This window comes from Miscanthus floridulus, chromosome 17 (genome assembly GCF_019320115.1).
Source record: "Miscanthus floridulus cultivar M001 chromosome 17, ASM1932011v1, whole genome shotgun sequence".
In the NCBI taxonomy this organism is placed as follows: Eukaryota; Viridiplantae; Streptophyta; class Magnoliopsida; order Poales; family Poaceae; genus Miscanthus; species Miscanthus floridulus.
Window position 1 is genome coordinate 72104507 of NC_089596.1, and position 21265 is coordinate 72125771.

Sequence of the window (21265 nt, forward strand, 5' to 3'; positions counted from 1 at the left end):
CTGTGTAAAATTCCTCGATCCTGCCTCACTTCTAGGTGTTGGGTTCACGGGTGAAGCACGCGATAGGGGAAGATTTCATCCAAGCCTATTGTTTCCCCAATTCTTCATCATGGCTCCTCCAAAGCCCTCAAAGCAGACACAGATTCTACTCGACGAAATGTCTCACAGCAATGATGATGAGAAGACTCGTCGAGACTCGGTGATGCACAATTTCGACATGTTGTTTGCAAGGTTGAACGACATTGGCATCATCCAGTAGGGCCTCAAAACCTAGCTTGAGGACAACAACCGAAGGGTGGACACTTTGATAGTTTATAGCAGAGCAAGTCAAGGCTAACGGTCATGAAGTGGCTCAATTAACACTTCGACAGTTTGAAGATGAAGCCCAATCTCTAAGTGGTGGTTCAGCATCAGTGATTTATGAAGAAGAAGCCCCCTTCACCAATGTGTTTGCTGATGCCAAGGGTAAAGGAAATTTGAAACCAAGTACTTCTAAGCAGCACAAGCCTACTTTTGACAATCAGAAGAAAGAGAACAGAGAAGAAAACAATCCAAAGAAGGAATAGCTTCCTCATCACACTCTACCAATGATGCAATTTTCTAATTTTGCTGGGGAACAACCCAAGATTTGGATCAACAAATGCAACAACTATTTTAGCATGTATGCTATCCTAGAAGACTTGTGGACCACAACAGCCACTATGCATTTGGAGGACAATACTGCCAAGTGGTGGGAAGCCTATAAGCTCAGTCACCCTACGGTCACTTGGCAAGTCTTTTGTCAAGACATTCAAGCTAAGTTTGGGAGTGATGATTATAGAACTGCTCTGGCAGACCTCATTGCTTTGAAGCAAACAGGGATAGTGGAAGAGTATACAGCCCAGTTTCGAGCTTTGCAATATAACATCACTATGCACAGTTGAAAACATGATGAGTTGTATTTTGCTACTCAATATGTTGCTGGATTAAAGGATGACATCAAGGCCACTATAGAACCTCAAGTACTAGTTACTGTGGATAGAGCAGCTCTCATTGCCAAAATCCAACAAAATGTGCTGGACAGAAGTAAGCAAAAGTTTTAGAGAAATAGTCAAGCTACCAGGCCTCAGCAACAGAGAACAGAGGCAAAACCAGCAACAACATATGGAAACCTATGGAGAGATAGAGAATTGAGGGATTATAGTTCTTACTACGGTGCTAGACCATAGCCAAGTCGTACCATCTCACAGAAACGGCGATTTGCGAACTAATGTATCCCAGCTGGGTACCCAAAACACATGCCCCGTTCATACCCCAGGCATAAACAAGACCAACCCATTCCACTCCTGTCATGGGGTCCAGGTCCTCGTTCAAACTTGGACTCCAAGCCCCCACACTTGAGACCCGGTCTCAGCATGGTGCTTAGACCTCCATATTTCTCCGCCTCCAATCAGTCGGTCCGGAAAGAGCTGAAACCCACGACAAGAGCATAACGAGCCTTCCCACTCCCATAAGCAAGTATATGCTCAGGATAATAAGTCTGTGACCTGACTACCATCCACAGCAACGGACGGTCCTTAATCGACACGAACAGGGAAAATAGTGTAACCAAGCTAAGCCCCGTTGGCCTCGGGACACAACCTGTTACACCCACCAATACCCATACCATATCTCTACCCTGTCTCCATTTTTTCTTTCATCATTTTATTATGAGAGTAATTATAATAATCACCTATTATGAGTATTACTCACGCTACCGAAAACCTAAGCATAGCAGCTACTCGAGCCTGTACTAGTAGGACTCATAGGTAGATATCTCTATGCATGTGGTTTTCGTAAAATTCCTATAACGTAAATGCACATAACATATATATATACAGTGATTATAAAAAATAAGGGTTATGCACCGAGGCTTGCCTTGGGCAGGCGCGGTGTCAGCCGAGTCAGTCAGTGGCAGCTCCGAGACCTCCTCCTGCATGAGAATCTCCTTCTCATACTCCTCGATGATCTCCTCAAACTCGTGATCGCCGGTGGTCAGGACCTTCGCCAACTCGTTCTCTACATGCATGCAATGATGATGCAACACTTAGCATTTAGGCAACAGCAACTCTTAAAATAAGGATACGCATACTAGACTATTAAGCTAGCTCTAATGACTAAGGTACTAAGCTAACTATCATCTTCATCAAGCAAAGTGTTGGGTTCAACTAACAAACACCTAGCTTTATAAATTAAGGATATATCTTTATTTCTACTAATGATTTAATGTATATTGAAACAAAGAGCATTTAACTACCCTAATGCTTAGTCTATTCTAAGGCTACAAAAATTACAGTAAGCACATAATAATACAATGAAGCTACTGTAAAAATTTTAGGATTAAAACTATCACCAATTTACCACAAAAATTCCTACAATGATTAATTTTAATAATATGAAGCACTTTCAAACGATTTAATAGCTCCTGGTATTAACATGTATATATATGGATTAAATACACTAACAGATAGATCACAATTTTAGAAACTTAATAAAATTTGTTTCATAATTTTTGGACACCTACATGATTTTATATTAATTACCAAAGATCAGCTTAGAAATTAAATTAGAAAACTATTTACTAATCCCCTGGAAAAAGAAAACAGATTCTCCACGTGGCCCACAACACGCGGCCCGCTGTGTGCAGCGCGCGCAGCGGCCCACGCGACGTCGGCCCACGCGCGAGGCGACCCACGATGGGGGAATCCCACGCTCTGCCGCTTTTGCAAAATAGACCTCGCACTTCTCCCAAATTATAATTAAGTCCTAACGCTATTTTCCTTTCTCACAAGACTTCTCACTTAACCCCCTGACCTTTCCCTAATTCACCCGGGCGCACCCCCAGCGACTCATCGCACAGCGGCGCCGGGCGGTGGCATAGCGCGGCTGCGCCGACCACCTAGGGCTCGCGTCAGTCCATCAGTCGGGCCGACCTTCAACTACGGTCCAACCGCCTACACCAAGCAGCAATGCGGAGCGACGGAACGCGCTGCAGCGAGCTGCAGCGACACACGGCCATCCGCGACGGTGGCGCACCCGCTCTGGTGAGCTAGGGCTGCTACGGACCTAACTGACTCGCGTGTGAGCATCAGGAGGCTACAATGGACCAGGATGAAGTGACGGTTGCGGTGGAGGATGGCGGAGGAGGGGTGGCCACATGCGGCCGAGCCGTGCGGCGACGCACCGTGATGGCACGGTCGCGTCAGCGGCGACGGGGAGGCGGTAGCAGTTCTGCTGATGTGCGCAAGGTGTAGATGAATTGGATCGGGGCGTACGGTAGGGGGCTGCCCTCGTCCGCAACCGGACGTGGCCTTATCGGCACGGCGGCGGGAAAAGCGCCAAGTTGGAGCTTGGCAGTGTGTGCTTCATGGTTGGGTGGGGTTGGGCAGCTGGAGAACTTGATGGTGACGCCGCAGACGTGCTGAATTGAATGGAGGTGATTACACGATGTCTAACATGCTGGTGCGGCTCCGACGGCGGTAGCAGATAGAGAGAGACGGGGCGCGACAGGTGGGCTCAGCTTGGGCTCGCCTTGGCGGGACGTGGCCGACATGATCGGGGAGGCACGTGCGCAGACGCTACGGATAAGCGCGTGCGTCCACGACCGGCATGGCCCATGCGGTCGTAATGCCATTAATGGCATGGCAACGGCGAGCTCAACCACGTGCGCGCGGCATCTAACCAGGCTAGTGGTGGGGTAAGGGTATAGCGGATAGGCGCGGACACGACGGCGATGCGATGGCAGCGGCAGCGGCTATGTCATGGCACGAGGCGGGTCGGCAGTGCGGTAGTGCGGCGGGGCAAGCGGCAGCGCCACTCGACCGTGCGAGCAGCAGCAACACGGCACGGCACCACAGTGATAGTAACCTCAGGAGACAGCACGCTTGCGCATGCAGGGCGAGCCAGTGAGGCGACGTCGCACTCCCGGGACGTGGTGACAGCGCCCACCCAGCCAACCAATCCAAGAACATGTTGCGCACGAAATTTAAAGCGCCTATAACAACTAAACGGTTGCTCTTGAGCCTAAATCATCTTCACCATGCTCTAGAGAGCATATCAGGCTACCAACCCAAGCTAAAACACGACACCACCTCCTAACTCGATTTCACAAAATAAATCACCAAACATTGCATTGTCTTGCTTCTTATATATACTTAAATTCTTCTAAGTCCTCGAGCTAAATTTGATTTCAAGTTTCATTTTTAGGCCATTAGAAATGTTAGCTAGCAATGTTATTTTTCCACAGCAAGTATTTCATTGTCCTTCTACAAAATTTGTACTTCAAACTTTATTTAAGCATCACACACATGTTCTATAGTATTTTTGTTCTATAAAAAATTGTTTAAAACCTACTTGATAATTGCGTGAGTTATGGAATAGCTTCTTGTTTAGCATTTTTATTGATTATTTTAGGTTGCAATACTTCATCTATTCATTCCATCACATGCATTATCACATAAACATGATGCTCATGACATGGTTTAGTAATTTGTTTAGGGCGTAACACCGAGGGTGTTACAATTCTCCACAGCACAAAAATGAGAGTGAAAAGCAAGTTAAGCACCTGCTGGAAACTGGTATGATTACTCACAGTCACAGCCCTTTTGCATCTCCTGTTTTACTAGTAAAGAAAAAGGATGGCAGTTGGAGATTTTGTGTTGATTATAGGAAACTAAATGACATGACCATAAAAAATAGATTTCCTATGCCTATCATTGAAGAAATTCTAGATGAATTAGCTGGCTCCAATTTTTTCACAAAGTTGGACATGAAATCTGGGTATCACCAAATCATGATGTTACCAACAGATGAGCACAAAACTGCTTTTAAGACTCATCAAAGACATTACCAGTTCAAGGTAATGTCTTTTGGCCTCACCAATGCACCTGCCACCTTCCAATGTATTATGAATCAAGTTCTTCAACCATTTCATAGGCAGTTTGTGCTAGTGTTTTTGGATGATATACTCATATAAAGTGATTCTTGGACTGACCATCTACAACATGTGCAACAGGTGCTGGAAACACTTAGGCAAAATCAGTTTTATCTCAAAAGGTCCGAATGTGCATTTGCTCAGTCCAGTCTAGAGTATCTGGGGCACATTATATCTGATAAAGGTGGCAACAGACCCAACCAAAATTGATGATATGCTCAACTGGCCTACACTTTCAACGACTGAGCTCAGAGGATTTTTAGGACTCACAGGATATTATAGGAAGTTTGTCAGTAAGTATGGACTGCTAGCAAAGCCACTTACAAACATCCTCAAACTGAAGCAATTCCAGTGGTCTGCTGAAGTACACCAAGCTTTTGACAAGCTCAAAACAGCAATGACAAAAACTGCAGTACTTGCTTTACCCAACTTCAAACTGCAGTTTACAGTGGAAACTGATGCTTGTGCAGAGGGAATTGGAGCTATCCTCATGCAAAAAGGCCAACCTATTTCATATCTAAGCAAGGCATTGGGTCCAAGGCACAAGAATTTATCTATATATGAGAAGGAATTCCTGGCTCTGATAATGGCAGTGAAAAGTGGAGACCCTATCTTCAATTGCAGGAATTCATAATTTTGACAGATCACAAATCTCTGTCATACTTGAATGATTGAATGAGCAAAATCTGCACTCTGATCTGCAGAGGAAAGCAATGACCAGACTTATGGACTTGAAATTCAAAATTATGTATAAACCTGGTAAAGAAAATTTAGCAACTGATGCTTTGTCAAGAATAGCACACATGTATACCTTGCAGGCAGTTTCTGTAGTGCAGCCTCAGTGGGTTCAAGAGGTGCTCAACTCATAGATGACTGATCCAAAAGCACAGCAAATTCTCACAGAGTTGGCAATTGTTAATCCTAATGCCAAAGGCTTTATCTTGGATCAAGGATTGATCAGAAAGAACAATCTCATTTGGATTGCACATAACTCAGCTTTGTAGACCAAACTTATCACAACTTTTCATGCAAGTGCCATTGGAGGTCACTCAGGGGTGGCTGCAACCTATCACAGACTTAAGAAGCACTTTCATTGGAAAGGAATGAAGAAGGATGTGGACAGTTACATTAAGCAATGCTCCACATGCCAGCAAGCCAAACACAATAACACCCATCCAGCAGGCTTACTCCAGCCACTGCCTATACCTACTGGAGTATGGAAGGATCTATCCATGGATTTCATTGAAGGACTCCCCAAATCAGAAGGCTACTCAGTGATTTTGGTGGTAGTTGACAGGTTCACCAAATTTGCTCACTTGTCAAACATCCCTATACTGCCATCACAATAGATCAGTTGTTTCTAGACAACATTGTTAAGTTGCATGGCCTGCCATAATCCATAGTGACCGAAAGAGATACTATCTTTGTTAGCCAATTTTGGAAGCAACTATTCAACCTGTACAGAGTTAACCTCGATTTCTCAACAGCATATCATCCACAGTCTAATGGTCAAACAGAGCGAGTTAATCAGTGTCTTGAGATGTTTTTGAGGTGGGCTTCCCTTAGCACAACTGTGGTATAATTCATCTTTCCATAGCTCTCTAGGGTGCTCTCCATTCAAAGCCCTATATGGATATGATTCAAATCTAGGAGCCTGTCCAACAGTCACTGCCGAGACATCCCCTACAGTGGCACATGTCATTGACAACAGAGAGCAGCACTGTCAGGCACTCAAGCAACGCCTGGAGCAAGCACAAAATCGAATGAAAGTGCAAGCTGATAGACAGTCAGCATGGAGCAAGCACAAAATCGAATGAAAGTGCAAGCTGATAGACAGTCAGCATGTTCGCTTGCTCGTATACGATCGTGGATTATAAGTTGAAACAGTATTTTTCTCTCACACCAAACCGGCCAGCAGTAAATAATCCACGATCATTTACGACGAAACGAACAGGCTGAGTGTTCTGACAGGCAGTTTGAAGTCAACGATCAGGTGCTGCTACGTCCGCAGCCGTATACCCAATCATCGGTAGCAAGCAGACCGTATCCTAAACTTTCCTACAAGTACTTTGGTCCGTACAGAGTCTTGGAGCGCATTGGGAAGACTTTTTTTTATCATGTCAGGGGAAGACTTACGTCAACTTTGGATGAAGTTCCAGTTCTTAATTGCTCAAATTGTCCTGATGAACTAATGAATTGACAAATTGTAGATCATATATAATACAGCCACTGTTTCACTATCCTACTGCCTCCTTTTGTATTTCCATTTTCTCCAAACATTTACAAGATTACTGGGCTAAAAAATTATATTTGCTCATGAAAGAATCAGGCTTTAGGTAGGAGGCACCCGACTGAATTCCCCTTCATTAGTACCACCAGAACTGGAATTGAATTTGCTTCCCCCTGGTGTGTTCGTGCGAGACTGCCGCTTTGTCACAACGATGGGGCTTCTTCTCTTCCTCGTCCATGGCGACAACCTTATATATATCATTTTTCTGGAAGACTGGATGCACATAAGCACCCTTTAGGTACTCTCTCAAATTTAAAGTCGGATCATGCGCCCGTTCCAATGTGTCCTTTACCATAGCATCCTGCCAAATAGAAGCGTATGGCAACTTATGTCAGAATAGGTCCCATTTTTGTATGCTTTCCATGCTATTATAGCTTAACATTGATTCATTATGACACTTTATTCAGATATATTTGTGAGCTCATTTTTTGGTCTTACCTGCAAGGGAAACTTCACAAACGCTGGCTCAAACCGGCCCTTGCAAACATAGTGGAACCAAATGGAGAGGACAGGAAGTGGGAGAAGAGCAACAGTGGACTTCTCTGCTTCCTGTGTACTCAGCAATCCCAGTAGGAGGATTTGTGATACTATCAGTGCTATGATTAGTCGCATGTGCACATCTGGCCAGAATTGTGCACCACTTTCGTAGTGCTGACTATATACGTTAATTATCTTGCAAAATAGGGAAAAAATATATTAGGGACCCATGTTAGAGAAGATCGATAATAGAGTATGGTACTTGAAGTATCAAATGAAATGTTGGCAAAGTTGTAATCAAAAGTTGCTGTTTTTTTTTTTTAACACAAAGTTGCTGTTTTTTATGGAATGTGAATAAGATTCCAACAAACATAATGGTGATTTAAACTCAAACAGAGTAGTACCTGATGTCTGAAAACAAGATATGCAAGGCTGAAGAACACTATGATGAAGGGAAGAAGCATTGGTGTGACAACTGCATATACAAGACCAAGCAGAAAATACAGCTGTAATCGTGGTTCTGAGTTGTAAAAATCCAGGCTTCCAGGATCCATGGCCTGCTCGCGGTCGTGCTCCGTTCTGACCAAGAAAGCATTCTTTATATGGAATATGACTAATGCCTTCAACCGAAAAACTTCAGCAGCTATACCAGACCAGCCATCAACCATTATGTATGTCATGAAAAATGTTGCCTTCATAGGAATGGACTCTCCAATAACCTCTGGAATTCTTGAGGTGACACAAGTGAAAATGACATAGAATAAGATAATGCATTTGTTAGGTAGATAGCAAATTTGACCAAAACTATCATAATGCAAGAAATGATATTTTAATTCACCGTACTTATTAGCGGACTGATGGATGAAGTTGTCTAGTTGTTGGAATGCTGTTCCAGTTATTACACTCCCCAAGAACACATTTACGAAAAGGAAAATGTAGTACTTCATTGCTGTTTTCCTGTCCAATCCGGAGAGCGATGTGTGTCCTTCAATCTTGCTCATGGCCATTAGAATTGTTGGGAGAAGTATAAGAAAGATTTTCAATACGATCCCTGGCAAGAAGCCTTGGATAACTGCTTGAAGGGAATTTCTGCATGACATTGCACGATAGAATTTAGATCCATTAGACAACAATAACCTTGCAAACAATTTACCATACAAAAAGGTGTTGGATTTTATGTATTATGCATTCCAAGGAAAATCTTGGTAACTGCAACCAGTAATTGCACTTTTGTAAATCGACAAACAATATTTTCTTCAAGCGAACATAATTGCATCATTTAATAATTCAAGATACCATATTTGCAACTGAAGGTAAACTGTGATCATAACTTAATAACTTATTATACTAATAAGGTTAGGTCCAATCTGCTTCCTAGAAGTGGTAGCCAAAGCTAACTTTGTAGAAGCAAAAGCTACCCAAACAGGCATTGAGTCAAATGATTTAGCAAGGATGTATTAAAATCACAAAATCTACATAAGAGGCTCTGCTAAAGCTCAGAAGCTCCTTAAACTGATGCCTACTAATAAATTTCAAACATTGACCATCTTATTTTAAAATGCGCCCACTATTGTGGCAAAAACAAGCCCACTTGGACACCATATTGATGAGTCACTGGAAGTCAGCGTGACAATAGTTAAGTTGCAAGATGGTAGGATTAAGTGAAACCTACTTGTAAAATAGCATGCCAAAAATGCTTTTTCATGATACTTAACTGTAAACTAACAAATATTAACACTCACCTTTCTATTATAGGTTTCAAGAAAGGAAGCACCTTCACGATCTCTTCTAGGTTTGCCAAGGATTGGACAATAGCAATTGGTATCATGAAGAAAAAGGTCAGAAAGAAGAAGGCAACAGCTACAATAAGCCTCCTAACTGAGAGCTCAACAAAAGGGATTGCGAGATTAGCCCAGAAAATATCACGAGGTTCTGGAGCCCACTCAGTTAACCACACGGTCGGATTACTTGTCTGCTGTGTTTGAGCACAAACCGCAGCCCCCCACTGTGTTTTGAAAGACACAAATGCTGCTGGCATGATATAGTTTGGATCAGTGATCACCTTTTGCCTCTCCTCGTCCTCCTGCAATGCATGTGAAAATGTTGTATAAATGGTATCTAGTAAATTGGTTGTAGAATTGAAGGAAGCAAGGAGTACTATAAATGGTATCAAGTAAATTGGTTGTAGAATTGAAGGAAGCAAGGAGGGTTCCTGACAGTCTGACGATAGTATCAACTGATGAAGAGGTGGTTGTTGCTTTAGTATACCTGTTTACATAAATCCTCAATTTCTTTTTGGTAGTATTCTATAGCATCCACTCTTTGTCCCCAAAGACCCCACAGTCCTGTCTGTAAGAAATTTACTGGAGTTATACCACTTGCAATCTTTTATGTATCCATTGAAATTGCATTTTAGATGGCAAAAGTCGTTCAGTGCAAGAGAAAAAAAAAGCCATTCAGTGTAAGAGAATGTCTGAAACAGAGAAGTTGTACCTTTATTTTTGGCCTTTTTGCAGGGTTTTTAGCATGCTTGTTTTCGTAGTAGATTAACCAGTTTTGCAGTCCTTTTTTCTTCTCAACCAAGCCAGAAAGGTGGTTTGCATTGTATACAATCTGTTGACCAGATTTATAAAGTTACTCTAGAAGCAAAATTTGAACTGGAATGGACATGTGATCTCTCATTCAAAAAAGAACAAGACAGGAAAAGAAGCAACTCTTTCTGCATGAGTTGAAGAGTTAAGAAGTACAATCAAAGAAGAAATCCAAATATAAACAATTATTTATTTATTTATTTATTTTCTAATTGCCTGATCATATAAATCATCATGACAGTACTACAGTACACATAATCAAATGAAAGTTATAACCTGGTGACTAAGGTAATGATCACGGTGATTCACAGCAAAGAAGTGCTCAACGTGCTCACTAACTGATTCATCTGGGTCTGGAGGTACATTTCGCACAAGAACCTAAATAAATAAGAAAAGGGTCAGGACTTAGGAGTGGCAATTAGGAAATTTTACAGTTCAACAAGTTTCCTGAAATAAATAATGTTTTCATTGAATAGGACGCAGACTTAACAAATAAATATAGTAAAACTGACACGTTTACTGAAACTGTAAGGATAGAACATTTACTGTGTATTGATCAGGTCGACGATTTTGATTAGCAAGGAAGCGCAACCTCATCGTTGTCACAACCTTATACTCGTGATACAACACAAAGAACGTCCAAAATGTAAACACATAGGACATCGCTATGTGTGCCCAAAACCTATGAAAATAGTTCAAGAATTCAGTAGATATATCTCTTCACTCAAAAAGACAAAATAGAAAATTTATCTGACTATGCGAAGTAATAGGAGAAATGAAAGAATATGTCAATCCTCAACTACATAAATGCACAGATGCTTGAAAAAAAAATTGAAGATATCAGAAATGATTGTGTTTCTTTTGATCATAATCTTACAATTGCAGTCAATCTTTTTGTGTTCTAATTAAGACTCTATGCTAATCTCCAACAAGACTGAGAAAATGGATATAAGATATCTGAAAATGAGAGGTTAGAACAAGCCCAATCGAAATGGAGTGTATCATGCAGCACAAAACTATCTCGATAAAAAGGAGGCATGCTCAATTCTAGCATTGCAAGATGCACTAAACAGCACATATCATAAGCAAGTAGTAGAATTAGTTCACACCTTTTTGAACCTTTTCCTAGATTTGATATTGAAAGCTTGTCAATTTCGTCATAACTTAGTCCCTTTTCATTTTCCAATGTTCCACTAGTCCAATTGACAGGAACTAGAACAGAAAATGCAAGCAGCGCAATTGGCACAAATATTTTTAAACTGCAAATGAAGAACATAATTCAGCATCAGGAAATATAATGTACTAATGCTATAAATATACTGATTTTCCAGTGTATATATATGTTCCAACAAGTCAAATGATCATGTTCTAACATCAAGCTGGCAGTCTAAATAATTATTTTTTAACTTTAAAGACATGAAACTAAAAACAATCATGCAATGTGAAAATTGAGAAACACGAATATCATGCTCACCCAAGAAGATAAATGCGGACATATACCGCAGAGTCTAGTCCCGCATGCTCAATAAGTTCAGGTTCTGGCATTTTCAGTGCTGCAGGCATCCAGTTTAGAAACCGGATATATGTTGACAAATCTGCATTCACAAACTTCGAGAAAACAGTTCCCAATTGCCTTGGGCTGCTTCTTGTCCCTTTGAGGTACCATTTTGGAAAGTATACCCGATCGTTAATAGGCTGTATCCTCAGAACAGCAAATGCAAGAAGGAAACCCACTGCAGATAGTATGTTTAGTCCCGCAGAAACTCCAATATCAGTGAGGGAACCCATATCTCTATTATGGGATTCACTACTGAATAAGCATCATAGAGTAGTATTAGCAAGCTGTTGAAGCAAAAGGCTGCATATAAACAAACAAACAGTCAAGAGAAGTAGGACATTGACATTTGCAATAATAAATATGTCCGCTGGTTGGTCCATCAAATGAAACTAGGTCATAGATTAGGTAAATTCTTGTTCACACAACAATAGTTAGTGTCAAGGCCCTTGATCAATGCTCTGAAGATGAAGGAGAATATATAAAAGGCACGGCAGAAGCTAGGTATCATATATATAGAGGCCATAGAACCAGTGGCGGAGCTAGTAAATTCTCATGCCTAGCTAGGGCCAACATTTAAGCCCCTTTGACACGTAACAAAATTAATGCATAAAATGAATTATATGTACAATATTTCAATTTCATGCTTAATGAACAACAAACACAATGCAAGTGAAAATCAAAATACCTAACTAATGACCCTTCGGTTTAACATCACCTCTCATATCTTTATGAGTTTACTGATGCTAGCATGTGAATGTTGTTACGATTGATCTCTGGGCCTTGTTCTCGCGCCCTGATCGGGGGCGCCCAACCTTACATGGTTGGTGGGCCCCCGTCGCACAGCGCTATAAAGGAAAGGTGGGGGCCGGGGCTCGCAGTACGAGGTTCACCGCGCCGCCAGTCACCCCACCGACATCCTAACCCTAGACCCGATCTTGAGAAGGGGCGCTGCCAGCGACGGGAAGCACCACCGACGCCGGCAACGCCACCCCGACGCACACGCCGCCGCCGAGGACGCCACAGCACCGACTCCCTCTCCACCGAACGTCGCTGCCGGCGCGCAGATGGCGTCCGTCAATGAAACCCCGGCCGGAGCTTCGACCACTACGGCTTTTGATGGTTTGCAACCTATCACCCCCTTTCTCTCTGTCTCTCTGTGATCCCGAACACCTATTCCTACTACCAATACATCCCGATCCGATGAACATGACTAAAAACGAACTCTAACAATGGTACCGGAGCCACGGTTCGACAAGAAATCAGATCGGGGAAGTGAAACCGACCGATCTGATGCGGATCGGGAAAGAAAATAGAAAACCGAACCCTAAGACCTAACCCTAATTTCCCAAATCAAATCGGAACAAGGGAAAAGGGGAGGGTCGGATTCCGAGAACCCTAGACGCAAATCCGAAAGAGAGAAAAGGGGAAGAAGAAAGAAAGAAGGGTCGAACCCTAACCCTAATCCCAGTTTTCCATTCGGATGAACGAAAAAGAAAGAAACGAAAGCAAAGAAATCGAATCGGCAAGAACGAACCCTAACCCTAACCCTAGTTTTTCCCATTCGGATAAACCCGAAAAGAACAAACTCAAAATCAGAAAGGGGAAAAATGCGTTAGGGTTAGGGTGCGTCGGATGAACCTTTTCGCCGGCGCGGGAGAAGAAGCCGAGCCGGGGGCGCGGGCTCGCCGTGCTCGGCCAAGGAAGCGCCGCGGCCAGGACGCTCGACGGCGGCGTGCTCACCTGTTGGGGAGCACGCGCGCCGGCGAGGGGGCCAGCGACGGCGCCAAGGCTCGCCATGGCCGCCCGCTCTGCTTTCCTCGCTCGCGGCTGCTCGGTGGCGGCTGTCTTCGCTGCGGCTGAGAAGAGAGAAAGAGCGAAGAGAGAGAAAGGGGAAGAGCCGAATGGCCTAGGGTTTTCAGGCCCCCCGCGCGGCGTTGGTTTTGATCCGGCCGAAGACGGCGCGCGACCGTCCGATCAAAACCAACGGCCACGGATCCTCGGGCCATCGCCAGCCCAGGCGGGCGCGAGGGCGCGCGGCACTTTGCCGGCCCAGGCCCAGGTTGCGGCCTGGGTGCGGCCTGTGCGCGCGAGGACAGTTGGGCCGAGCCGTTTTCAGCGCGTCTTGGGCCGCGCCGGGCTGAAATGAAAGAAGGAAGAAATAAATTTTCTTATTATTTTCCAGGAGCAATTTTAATGCATATTTTTTGATGAATTTGAATGATTTTGATACAATTTTCTGTGCAAATTTTATCCAACGATATTTTGCTCAGAAAACAATGAATTTTTTAGTGCTTCTGGAAAATAATAATATGAAAAGATTATTAATGTTTCCGCTGTGCATGATAATTATTGTTCTCTTTGATTAAATTTGAACCAACGGGATAATTTAATTTTAAGAGAAATGAATTTCTGATAATTTTGATGTGATTATGATATTGTTATTTTCTGACCAACGTTGTTAATAACAATATTATAATTTTGAACCATGAGAAATTGTGCATTAATTTTACTTCTGCCCAACGGTGATGTAAAATGTTTGCATGGATGAATTATAAGTTTTAATTTGACCAACGTTGAGTTAAAGCATGAAATTTTATGTATAAATGTTTCTTACTTACTCTGGTGTGATTTCAGGAGACAAATGCATTGTGAACATTGCCAACATCCCGACACTCAACGGAACCAATCACCGTGTGTGGCGGGAGAAGTATGAATTGGAACTTGCGTTGGGAGAGGTCGATTTTGCCATCACCTCACCGTGTCCTACTGAGCCAGAGGACCCGGTGAGAGGTGACAATGAATCTGACGCTGATTTCGCTGCTCGAAAGCGTGATCATGCTAAAATAAGAATAAAATATGACCTTGAACATAGGCAATGGACTCTCTCCAACCGCAAGTGCCTGTTGGTAGCCAAAGCCACCATAGAAGAACAGATGAGGGGCTCAATCCCTGAATGTGCTACTGTCAAAGAATATCTTGAGAAAATCAAGAGTCAGTTTACTGGGTCTACCAAGGCCACAGCAAGTTCACTGATTAAGAAGCTTGTGAATGAGAAATTCACTGGTGGTAGCATAAGAGAGCACATTTTGAAGATGAACACTACGGCATCTAAGCTAAAAGAAATGAATTTGAAGGAGGAGGATTTCCTGATTCATTTGATTTTTGCTTCTTTGCCAAAAGAATATGACACTTTATTGTGAACTACAATATGCAGCCTGAAAGATAGGGCATAGAAAGACTCATCTCGATGTGTGCTCAAGAAGAGGAGAGGATAAAGTCCTCACAAGGTGAATCTGCTCATTTTGTGAAGGATAACAAAAGAAAGAACTTTAATGGCAAGAATTCTAAACCATAAGGGAAACCTAAGTGGGATAAGGCCTCTTCCTCCAATTCACAGGGAAAGAAACCCCAGGATTTTGAGAATCAGCAGTATGGTGGAGCTGAAAAGGATCAGTGCAAGCACTGCTTCAAGAAGGGACACTACAAGAGGGATTGTCCAGACTTCCTGAAATCTCTGCTAAAGAAAGGTGATGAATTTATTACATTTATAGATGAATCCCTGTATTTATGTTATGATAAATCCACTTGGTGGGTTGATTCAGGAGCAACTACTCATGTTGCAAATTCTTTACAGGGGTTAAGTGGGACGACAACCTTGCAAAGAGGAGAAAGAACGATTAAAGTTGCAAATGGAGTGCAAGCCAATATTGAAGCCATTGGAGATTTTTCTTTAGAATTGAATAATGGTTTTGTACTTAGACTTAAAGAAGTACTTTATGTTCCCTCTTTGCGTAGAAATTTGATAAGTGTTTCGAAACTTGATGATGATGGAATTGATTGCCATTTTGGTGATGGCAAGTGTAAGATACTGGTTAATAATAAATGTGTTGGTCTTGCCTTCCGACAAGACAAGCTTTATTTATTATCTCTTGTTGAGAATGCGAACAATGTATGTGATGAGAATATGAATGATTCCCCATCTACGGATGTAACTAAGAAGCGGAAGAGAATTGATACTGTCTCTTCGAAATTATGGCATTATCGCTTAGGGCCATATTTCGAGGGGGAGAATGGAACGATTGGTTAAGGAATCAATTCTCCCGCACTTAGAATTTTCAGATTTAGAACAATGTATTGATTGCATCAAAGGAAAGTATGTCAAGAAAATTAAGAAAGATGCCAAACGAAGCACAGGAATTTTAGAAATAATCCACACAAATATATGTGGTCCTTTTCCTATGAAAAGTGTGGATGGTTATGACTCATTTATAACATTCACAGACGACTACTCTCGTTATGGCAATATTTATCCAATTAAAGAAAGATCGGAAGCATTGGATAAATTCAAAATATTTAAAGCTGAAGTTGAAAATCAGCACAATAAGAAAATCAAGATAGTACGATCAGACCGAGGTGGAGAGTACTATAGGGCGACATACCCCTTATGGCTAAATTCCTGGACCATTTGCAAGGTTCCTACAGGAAAATGGCATAGTTGCTCAGTACTCCACACCGGGGGAGCCTCAGCAGAATGGAGTGGCTGAAAGACGTAACCGTACCTTAATGGATATGGTAAGAAGCATGATGAGTTACTCCACATTACCGATTAGTTTATGGATGGAGGCACTGAAAACCGCCATTCACATACTTAATCGAGTACCAAGTAAATCGGTGCCTAAAACACCGTATGAATTATGGACAGGAAGGGAACCCTCACTTAACCATTTGCGTGTGTGGGGCTGTCCAGCTAAGGCAAAAGTGTTTAACCAAACATAGGAAAGTTAGACTCCAAGACAGTCAGCTGCCATTTTATTGGCTATCCAGAAAGATCGAAAGGATATGGCTTCTATTGTCCTGGCAGACATACGAAGATTGTAGAAACAAGACACGCTGTGTTCTTGGAGGATAACATGATCAGGGGGAGCATGGTAGCACGAGAAATCAGCCTACAGGAGAAGCGGGTACATGTACCCACTCCGATGGTCGAAGAACCATTCTTCACGCCACCTGCTGCTGTTGCACTGACAGTGCAGGACACTGTAGTGCCAACATCCTGTTGCAAGTTTTCCCGTGGCGACAATGAATAAACATGAGGAACCTGTCCTTGAGGAACTTATCCTTGAGGAACCTATAGAACCAAATGTTGCACATGAGGAAGAACAACAATAGCCCAATGTGGAACAAGTGTCGGAGGCACCTAGAAGGTCTCAAAGAATAAGAAGATCAGCTATTACTGATGACTATGAAGTTTATGAAACAGAAGAATGTCAGATGGGGGATGATCCCACCTCATTTGAAGAAGCCATGAGAAGCGACCACTCATCAAAGTGGCTTAAGGCCATGGAAGATGAATTGAAATCAATGAGTACCAATAAAGTTTGGGACTTAGAAAATATTCCTAAAGGAGCCAAAACAGTAGGCTGTAAATGGGTCTACAAAACGAAATATGACTCCCAAGGGAATATAGAAAGATTTAAAGCGCGACTTAGTGGCGAAAGGCTTCACGCAAAGAGAAGGGATTGATTACAATGAGACATTTTCTCCAGTCTCATGTAAAGATTCCTTCAGAATTATAATGGCACTTGTAGCCCACTATGATTTGGAGTTACATCAAATGGATGTAAAGACGGCTTTCCTAAACGGGGATTTGGAAGAAAATGTTTATATGGCACAACCGAAAGGTTTTGTCGTAAAAGGAAAGGAAAATATGGGATGCCGCCTGAAGAAATCAATCTACGGATTGAAGCAAGCTTCAAGACAGTGGTATTTGAAGTTTGATAGAACGATAAAAGGTTTTGGGTTTGAAGAAAATGTTGAGGACAATTGCGTTTATGCAAAGTTCAAGAATGGAAAGTACATATTCCTAATTTTGTATGTGGATGATATCTTGCTTGCTAGTAGTGATATCAATCTACTAATGGAAACGAAAAAATTCTTGTCCTCAAACTTTGATATGAAGGATGTCGGTGAGGCCTCGTTCGTTTTGGGAATAGAGATTCACCGAGACAGGAGAAAAGGGGTTCTAGGATTATCGCAAAAGGCATACATAGAAAAGGTCCTGAAAAAATTTAGTATGCATGCGTGCAGTCCTTCACCTGCTCCTATAGTCAAGGGCGATAGATTTGGGGAACATCAGTGTCCCAAGAACTAATATGAAATTGACCGAATGAAAGCGGTACCGTATGCTTCAGCTGTTGGAAGTTTACAATATGCTCAAGTGTGTACACGCCCTGACTTAGCTTTTGTTACCGGGTTACTTAGGCAGATATCAAAAGAATCCAGAAATTGAACATTGGAAATTAGTGAAGAAAGTCCTGCGTTATTTGCAGGGTACGAAAGGCCTTATGCTTACGTATAGAAGATCTGACTCCCTGCAGATAGAGGGGTATTCAGATTCTGATTATGCGGGAGATGAAAGAAAATCCACGTAGGATATGTATTTACTCTCGCAGGAGGGGCTATATCGTGGAAAAGCTCCAAACAAACCGTAACTACATCTTCGACAATGTATGCCGAGTTTGTAGCATGCTATGAGGCAATAGGGCAGGTGAATTGGCTGAAGAAATTCATACCCGGATTGAAAGTGATTGATGATATAAATGAACCACTGAGATTGTATTGTGATAACAATCCAGCGGTACAGTATGCTCACAACAATAGGTCAAGTGGTGCTGCCAAACACATTGACATAAAGTACTATGTTGTGAAAGATAAAGTTCGGGATCATATAATAAATCTTGAGCATATAAGTACAGAGAAAATGCTCGCGGATCCGCTCACAAAGGGCTTACCACCCAACGTGTTCAGAGAACACGTAGCCGGCATGGGTTTAAGGGAAAGCTTATGATTCCCGAATATACGAAGGGCCCAAAGAAAGTTTACATTTCAAAACGGAGAATTGTATTGTGGTTGTTAGTCTAACGGCACTAATTGCTGTGACGATGGGACAGTTCTATGCACTAATCTGTGATGAAATAGGATGGAAGCAAGAAAAATATGAATTGAAAGTTTTGAGTATGAAATTAAAGAACGAAGAATAGATGAGAGATCAAGGGGGAGAATGTTAGGATTGATCTCCCACCAGTTAGTCCCAACGGCCTAACTGGGCCTTGTTCTCGCGCCCCTGATCGGGGGCGCCCAACCCTACATGGTTGGTGGGCCCCCGTCGTACAGCGCTATAAAGGAAAGGTGGGGGCCGGGGCTCGCAGTACGAGGTTCACCGCGCCGCCAGTCACCCCACCGACATCCTAACCCTAGACCCGATCTTGAGAAGGGGCGCTGCCAGCGACGGGAAGCACCACCGACGCCGGCAACGCCACCCCGACGCACACGCCGCCGCCGAGGACGCCACAGCGCCGACTCCCTCTCCACCGAACGTCGCTGTCGGCGCGCAGATGGCGTCCATCAACGAAACCCCGGCCGGAGCTTCGACCACTACGGCTTTTGATGGTTTGCAACCTATCACCCCCTTTCTCTCTGTCTCTCTGTGATCCCGAACACCTATTCCTACTACCAATACATCCCGATCCGATGAACATGACTAAAAACGAACTCTAACAAATGTCACCCTAGTTTGTCGTTCAAACCACCTATGTACTTTGAACCAATTTGGCCTTGGGCCCCTAAATGAAATGCATCAGGTGGGGGATCCTCTCCCCCTCCGTAGACTTCTAAAAAAAAAGAATGTCAGCCTACACTACAAGTTGGACACTTAACAAAAGTTAGGGTGCAATATGCAAAATACAAAAAACTAGGGATGCAATCTAGGTCATCCTTATCGTATACAAATTCTAGTAAACTATAAACAATTTGTGCAGCTGAATTAGAGATGCGATTTGGGGCGTGTGATGGGAAAATGCCGTGGGGATTTTGCAACTAACCTGCTGGGCGCTGCTGCCAGGATTCGTTGCTGCCTTGCCGGCGCCCGGCATGCTGCGTGATGTGGCCACTGCCGGCCTGCCGCACTCCCCGTTATCCCTCCTCCCGCGGTCCCGCCTCTGTTGCCCCGTCAAGCACGAGCACCGTGTCCGCCTCTGCTGTCCTGCCCCACACAAGGACGGCGGCGCCTCCGCTGCCCGCCTGCCGGCCCGATTCTTCCGCGCCACCGCCCGCCGGTCCCTCGCTTTGGCCGTGCACTCACGCTAGCGCTAGGAGCACGCCGGCGCCGGCGCCTAGGTTTGCACGTGAGAGCCGAGAGGAGAGGCCAAGACGAGACTGGTGTGACGGAGGGGCGGATGGGGATCACGATCACCGCGCGCGTATCTACGCCTGCAGTCAGGACGAGAGCCGAGAGGAGAGAGAAGCCGTGGGCCGTGAGCCCGTGAATCCTTCTTCGACCGGCGCCTCCGCCTGCAGCAAGGTGATAGCCTCGGCAATCTCCCCTCCTCGCGTTCTCCGCACTAGCAATTGGGCGATCAAGTGGCCGTGGCGAAGGGTGGAGGCCAGGGATGCGTTTACGAAGGCGAAGCACACGAGAATTGGACAAATCGTAAGCCGGCGGTGCGTGCCGTCCCCGGCCAGCAAATTTCAGCGTATATATATATATATGCATATATACATAAGAAGTGCTATATTATATTATATACGGAGTACAGATGAGTCGGGTCCCACTTTCTTGTGTGTCCGGCAGACCACCGAAGCCATGCCAACGGGGAGGCAAGTCGTCTGCACTTCCACGGCTCGTGACTTCGTGAGCACCACACCTGCTGCCAAGTGTGTGGCTGTCTTTTTTAGCAGTTGTATCTCAAGTATCTAATAATAGAATGTATTGATTTTTTTATATAATTGACGACATCGAGATAGTGTTTGAAGAATGCATGCCTTACATTATGGATATTCTTGTTCTCACCTCGACTACGTATTAACATCTTGACTGATTCTCCTAACTAGATAGGGGCTCGGGGGCTACATCTGGCGGGTATATTCATACGCCCCAGGTGGATACAAAGCCAACTGACTCGATCACAACCGACATTGGGCGACAGGTTGGACGCGCCCGCCCCCATCGCTCAACTGTCCTACCCATGCGACCGTCGATCAGGCAAGGTGGACAGATCACCCAACGGCCACAAGGCAGACCTCCCGAGTGATCCACCACCCAGTGCCCACACTACTAGAGAACAGACTTTAGAACGATGTCCCAATTTGGCATTAGCCTCGGCATTTTTTGCCCCCGGGACTAGAAGGCCTTTAGTCCCGGTTGGTGTCTCCAACCGAGACTAAAGGTCTCTGCCCAACGGCTAAACCGGGACTAAAAGTCCTCCAACCTTTAGTCCCGGTTGGTAATACCAACCCAGACTAAAGGTAGGCCCTTTAGTCCCGGTTGGTAACACCAACCGGGACTAAAGGTCCCCGGCTGGGTTAGTTCAAAAGGAAAGCATCACATCCATTGTTAGATG

General features: G+C 43.8%; 1 pseudogene; it reads right to left on the reverse strand.

Moving 5' to 3' along the window:
- Positions 1 to 7054: 7054 nt before the first annotated feature.
- Positions 7055 to 20364, reverse strand: LOC136517239 (CSC1-like protein At4g02900; annotated as a pseudogene).
- Between the last annotated feature and the right edge of the window lie 901 nt (positions 20365 to 21265).